This window comes from Pteropus alecto, unplaced genomic scaffold, assembly GCF_000325575.1.
Source record: "Pteropus alecto unplaced genomic scaffold, ASM32557v1 scaffold86, whole genome shotgun sequence".
Lineage (NCBI taxonomy): Eukaryota > Metazoa > Chordata > Mammalia > Chiroptera > Pteropodidae > Pteropus > Pteropus alecto.
This window is the reverse complement of record NW_006442109.1, coordinates 1517059-1524027: the sequence shown is the minus strand read 5'-3', so window position 1 is coordinate 1524027 and position 6969 is coordinate 1517059. Positions and strand designations below refer to the sequence as shown.

The 6969-nt window shown below is 37.7% G+C and overlaps 1 pseudogene; it reads right to left on the bottom strand.

The window, feature by feature from the left end:
* Nucleotides 1–793: 793 nt before the first annotated feature.
* LOC112469783 lies at nucleotides 794–912 on the bottom strand (annotated as a pseudogene).
* Between the last annotated feature and the right edge of the window lie 6057 nt (nucleotides 913–6969).

Sequence of the window (6969 nt, the reverse complement as noted above, 5' to 3'; positions counted from 1 at the left end):
ACAGAGGATGTGAGGAGCGAGGAATAAGGGGAATCTTCTGGCGAGAAACCGGTTAACTGGGAGATTCTGTTCAAGAAACTGGACCAAGATCCAGTGCCAAGGAGAGAGCATTCAGAGACATACTGAACAGCCTAGAGATATCACCTGTGGGCTTGGCATGCTTAGGAATTTTTTACTGGCTCAGAAGTAAAGACTAGCAGAATATTCTCAAGATTGTGTGTGCATGTTCCACTGGCGGACAGTAAGACCATTTTGTTTTAGGTTTTAACCACCCCTCCCTTTACAATAAAGAGCATAGTGGCAGGGTTATAGTAGAAAAAGAAAAGACATGTGTCAGTTAAAACAGCCATAGATGTGGAAGATTTTTATTTAATCTCACTGCTTCTAACATTAAGTCCTCTTGATTTTCTCCAGCCTCACCATCAACCACAGCAAATCAGATTTCATGGATATAAGCAACCAGTTTTGAGCCAATCTTATGATTTATTAACTCACTGTACCTCCCAGCAGTATCGTGAATAATTTGCGTTGCACTTAACACACAGAGGAAACAATGCAACAGTTCATTTTCCGTCTGCCATACCTAAGAGTGACTTTTTGGCCAGTCAGCTATTATTTGATCAATTGACCTCTAAGTTAATCATGCACCTAGGTTAAAAGATAGTTGATGGTGAAATTAAATTGGAATGTTTCGTGAATTAAGGCATTCATATTGAAGAAAAAAATTATTTCACAAACTGCAAGACTACTGTGCAAACGGGTACTTTATTTTTTTTTATTATTATTATTTTTACACCTACAGCACCTGGTCTTCCTAGGTGGTCTCCCATCTAAGTAGTAAGCAGGTCCGACCCTGCTTAGCTTCCAAGATCATATGGGATCAGGCTTGTTCAGGGTAGCATGGCTGTAGCAAATGGGTACTTTAAAATGATGCTCTGGGTTCGAGCATAATTTTCAACTTTTCTGTATTTTAATTTTATAAGTGGTATGCCATTTCAGGGAAATGATGCTTTACTTCCTTTGCTGGGCACAAAACTTTCCTGGTTTAACTGTAATAACAGAATCTTGCTCTACTTTCTCATCCAAATAAAAATAAAGATGGTAGAAGAACAATGGTTAGAGGGGAAACAACCAAAGATATCTGCTTATCTATCAGCCATTTTTTTTATAGGTACTGGCCTTGAAATTCAATAGCCAATGTGATTCACTAATCTGAGAAGAGAAAACAAATGCCTTGACTTTTGTGAAAACCATGTCCTTGCCCAGGATGAAATGGAAAGTTAACTCTAGTGAAAAAACAAACAAACAAACATACAAACGAGGGACCAGGAGCCAGCCTGGATTCAAGCCAGCGATATACCACAAGTTAATGTGCAATCTTAGCAGACCACTGTTACAACTTTGTTATTTTTTTACCTGAGATATAGAGGTAGATTTTCTATGGTGCTATTGAAGCTGAAGTTCAGGGCCCCTCACTATCATGCTTCAATATTTTAGTACATATTTAACAAGTGTGCAGTTAATTATTATCCCTGTTTACCTCCCTAGAACGGGTGCAATAGACACATAAGAAAATGCATGATTTTTTTTCTAATTTATATAGACAGAAATATGGAGAACGCTTTAGAACATATAGATCCATAGGATTAACATTATGAATGTGGACATTTATATGATTGTAGATGTAAAGAGAGAAGATAGGGATGAAGAAGAGATACAGATGTGCCAGAGAGGACTTGGAAAACTAAGAACCGAGTGATACAAGTTAACACCATTATTAAGATTAGGTAATAGCAATGGCATCTTGAAGATAGTACTCTTTCACGGTCAGAGATAGAAAGAGCTTTAGAGTCCAGCTCGAATATAATAGATGACGTTAACATTTCCAAGGGAAGAAACCTATCAACCAGAAGTATGATCAACGCAAAACAGAAAACATTATGCTGATTAGGGATACAGGTTCACGTGTAGGGTTACTGAAGGAAAGGGGAAATGTTTATATTAAATGAGGGAATTAAACTGGTGTTAGCTGAAAGAAATAAGAATTATTAAAGATAAAAATGTAAGTAAAGTTTAAAACTAGAAGTCAAAGTTGGATTTTATAGAAGGTTTTATGAAAGAAGATGAAAACTGGAAATATTTTAACATTAAGATAAATTAATGCAAATAAAAATTATAAAAAGATGGAATTTTGGTGAATGTGCCCAGATAAATCACACAGCCAATAAGATACAGAAGATAGAAAGTGCCTTATTTCTGCCTTCTTGGGATTTTAAGAGTCGAGTAAGCCACGGACACTGGTGGAAGTAGAGCAGAAGTCGGTAAAATAAATTTCAGTGTATCACTTTCAATTACCTAGGTAAATGGAACCCTTAATTATATGATAAGAAGAAAATCCATATGTAAGGGAAGTAATCATGAAGGATTAACTCCGAACTTGTTAGCTTTTCCCTTGAGAAAAAAGGCATTTAGAAGAGATTTGTGCAGCGAAGAATAAGTTCATAAAGAGGTTTACTTGCTGGACACTTCTGGGTCCCAGGTGTACCTAGATTGACTATTTCGGTCATAACGAGTGTCTATAAATTAAGCGTTGGTAAATCTGTGATATCTTCTTGTTAATATCATTAACTGAAAGGAACTTCAGTTTGGGATTCAGTAGAACATATTCTGCTAGTAGATTGTGTAAATGGCTCAGGATAGGAGCAATTGTACCAGTCAGTTCTTCAGATTCCTCTCTAAACCACCTGCTATTGTCCAGCAAGGATAAGCTCATCTTTACAAGGGAGGGAGAGTTGAAATGGAAATTAAAAACAGAAGAGAAGAGTTGGAATCATACATCTGACCCTCCTTGCTTTGATTTCAGGCTCACCAATCAGCCTTTTCATTAATGCTCAGCTTCCTAGGTACATTTACCTCTTAAGTAAAGATTGTACTAGCCTTACTAATGTGAGAGTTTTGGTCCACATGACAGTTCAATTTATGACTATCAATGAATACATTTTCTGTTTATAGTCCAGTGGTCATTAGTCTAATGGTTCTTAAACTTCGGCATGCATAGGAATCATCTGCATCACATGACCATGTTCTTGGTTAATTTCAAGTGGAGCTTATTGAAACTGGATTGCTAGGCAATCCATAATGTGAGCCACAGATGCAAATTTAAAATTTTTTAAGTTTCTAGTAGTTTCATTGAAAAAGTAAAAAGAAACAAGGTGAAACGAATTTTATAATATATTTTCTCTAACCCAACATATCTACAGTATTCTCATTTCAATATGTAATGAATGTAAAGTGATAAATGAAATAGCCTACATTCTTTTTTTCATCCTAAGTCTTCAAAATCTGGTACCGTTGACAGAGCAAATCTCAATTTGGACTACTCATATTTCAACAGCTACACATGGCTAGTGGCTAACATATTAAGCAATGTGGTTTTAAAGCCTCTGAATTCTCTGAATTTAGTCCTCTAGAATAAAGCAGCTAAGTTTACACTATTTTGAAAACTCTGTCAGGGGTTTTGGAAACAACCCCTGAAGCCCATTCCTGGAGCCCAGGTTAGAATTCTTGCTCTTAAGATTCCTCAGGCCCTCAAAGGGTCTGGTGTTCTTGTCTCCCTCAGACAATGACAAAGTAGCCTTTGCTTTTGTGGCACACATGTGGAGGCACAGCAGCTTATCGGAGCTTTAAAATACAGGACTTCTCTTTCTGCCTCTGTTTTCTTGGCACTAACACCCCAGACCATCATGTCCTGTTCTTATTTCACCTCCAAATGCTACAGGTACAGGGTAAGAAGAAAAAGAAATAAAAAGAAATAGAATTAATCAAGACTTCAGTTCTAGCCTGCCAGATAAACCAGTATCTCCTATACTAGCTGTTCTTTGTACTTGTGACAAGGGTTTATGGATAAGTAAGAAAGAGGATTTGTACTTAAATATCAGAAACATTCTAATGCTCAGCCGGTTATACTGTTCACTCTTTTATTGTGTGCATTGTCCTTTTCCAAATCATTTGTCCTCTGGTGCATCTTGACAAAGTGCCTGCACAAAATTAACAGGCGTGCAAAGCCTGGATAAGCAAAATTTATTTGCTATAATTTGTTTGTGAAGCGATCAGAATGTGGTTGAAGTGATTTTAATTTCAGAGCCCAAGTCGCCCGTCTGTCTTTTTGTCAGGCAATTAGTTCCACTGGCTGGACAAGAATGCCAGGATGCAAAGTGCTGAGGGGAACTGGGCAAATGGAAACTATGTACCCTTTTTTGCTTCCTCCAAGTGTTTCTCGTGCCAGGTTTTTGTCTCTTTTTTTTACACGGCACCAGGCTCTGTGACTTTTCTAAGCATAGTACTGTGGATAAGTACTCTGGATAAGGACTTGGAGAAAAGTCAACAGATGAGGAAACCCTAACAGTAGTTAATACTTTCAGACTATCTGGCAGTGTGTTAAGCTCTTCTACACATTATTTAATACACTAACAACATCAAATGATAGGTATTAATATCCTCATTTTACTAATGAAATCAAGGAGTAGAGAGAGATTAGTAATTAGACAAAATTGTACTTCTAAGAAGTGCAGAGTTGGGGTTGCAACACGGTGCTTGTAATCCCTGAACTGTGCTACCCATTCAGTCACCCAAGGAAGCCACTGCCTCCTGGACTATGAGGAGGATCTATGTCTGGATAAAGAAAACAGATACCAGAAAGTCTTGGCTTCTTGTACTAAACTTCCCAGAAAGTGCAGATTATCTTAAATTGATAGATGCCCTAATCAGCCTCTTAGGGAAGAAGTGCCTTTTATCAATTTAGTAACCTCAACAAGGCACTTCAACCTATGAGGGCAGGGACTTTGTCAGTATCCTCCAACCCAAACCAAACTTGGCTCAGTGAGGGCGCATCATAGACACATAGGAGGTACACCCATGTACGTTCAGTGACTGACTCCCACAGTGCCCATGAATGGTGGCAAAAAAAGGTATTATTATCTTTATTTACGATCACTATACTTTACTTTAATTAAAGGGGATATCTCACATTTCTAAGGTGATTTAAATACATTTCTGAGTTGTTTTAATTGTCATGGTAACAATTTACCTAGACAGGTTGACATTTGTAGAGCAGGAACCACTTCCTATGCATTTTGTATCTCTTTCCTTATGGTGCGGAGAGGGCATTTCCATGGTTGCAGAAAGTTCTATCGGACAGTGTTGCTCTAGAGGCCAGCAGAGGCCAGTTGGTGATCACCTAACATGATACCATACCTCAAAGCCAGTAGAACTTAATAATTTTTGAATGAATAAATGAATGAATACCGAAATGAAAATGTTTTCTTGATATAGACCGAGCTAATTACAGTGATCAGTCATAGGTTGAATTAGTGCTTTCCAGGGTAGCTGACTCCATTTTTCAAAATGAATCGTCAAAAAGAGCAAAACAACTCATTTCTTAAACATATCAAAACACAGTTTTAAATATCATGCTAATAATGGCAAGATGCTGGAGATAGCTAGTCAGTGATTACTGCTATGTAACAGTAATTTATAAACAAGAGAACAACAATGTTTATACCAAAGTGGCATTTAAATAGTCAAAAGCAACTTGACTTAGATAATGAATTAATTCACATTTATTAATAATATATTTCATTTATTTTGCACCATTTTTCATGAAGCTTAAATTGTGTCATGGTGATTATTTTTGTTAATATCATGTCATCTATCTATGCCAGGGGACTGGCATTGCCTTTTCAAAAAGTGACAGAGAATGAAAAAATGTTAAGATTTTAAATCACCACGATGCCCAGCCAACAGGCGTGGTATCCGCAGGCCCCTGTGCTTGCCCTGTGATGATCTCGCCAACACTTTTGGAAATACTTGAATGAAAAAAAGAATACTAAAACACATACCAGAAAAGGCTTGGCTTCTAGTACTAAATTTCCCAGAAAGTGCAGATTATCTTAAATTGATAGATGCCCTAACAAGCTTCTTAGGGAAGAAGCATCTTTTATCAATTTAGTACGTTGGTATTTTGTGGAAACACAACAAAGGCTGTGACACATTTAACCTCTTTTGGTCTTTAAGCTCATCTGAGACTGCCAGCCCTGAACTAAGACTGATCTAATATAGTTCGGAGAAGGGGCACATCTCCAGTGTAAAACAACCCATTCATTCATTTACGGAATGTCTATAAGTGCCAGGCACTGTGCTAGTAGGTACACAATGATGAAAGCCTCACAGTCCCTGCTCTCAAGGAGCTCATGGTCTACTGGGAATTCAGACGAGTAGACTGACAGTTACCGTGGAGGGTGACCAGTGCAGGTAAGCAGAGGCTTCTAAAGAAGCCAGATTGTTCAACTTGGGGAATAAGAAAAGACTTCCTGGGAAAATAAGACTAAATCCTATCATGAAGCCTAGGTAAGGGTTATTCAAGTGATGAGAGAAGGAAAAAGTACAAGAAAGAGAGCCTGTCTCAATTGAAGAACTGCAAGAAATGTAGACTCACTAAAACATAGAGATGTCAGGAGGCCACAGATGGTGGCATGGTGGAATAAAGCTCTGGAACTGTGCTGTCTAATTTGGTAGTCGATAGCCACATACCACGATTTAAATTTAATTTCAAATTAATTAAAAGTAAGTAAAATTAGAAATGCGGTCCTCAATTGCACTAGCCATACCTAAAGAGCTCAATAGCCACTTGTGGCTACTGCATTGGACAATGCAGATATAGATTATTTCCATCATCACAGAGTTATATTGGATGGTGCTTCTTTAGAGGCAGGCATTGAATGACATGTAAAGGTGTTTGGACCTTTTTCTGAGGACGATGAGATGCCACTGGAGTGTTTTATACAGGGGAGTAGAATGATCAAATTTATATATTAGAAAAGTCACTCTGCGAGGCATGAAAGGATTTAGAGAGAGGCAAGACTGGGAGTTAGCGAGACTAGTAAAGAGTATATTTCATTCATCAGGGAAAGA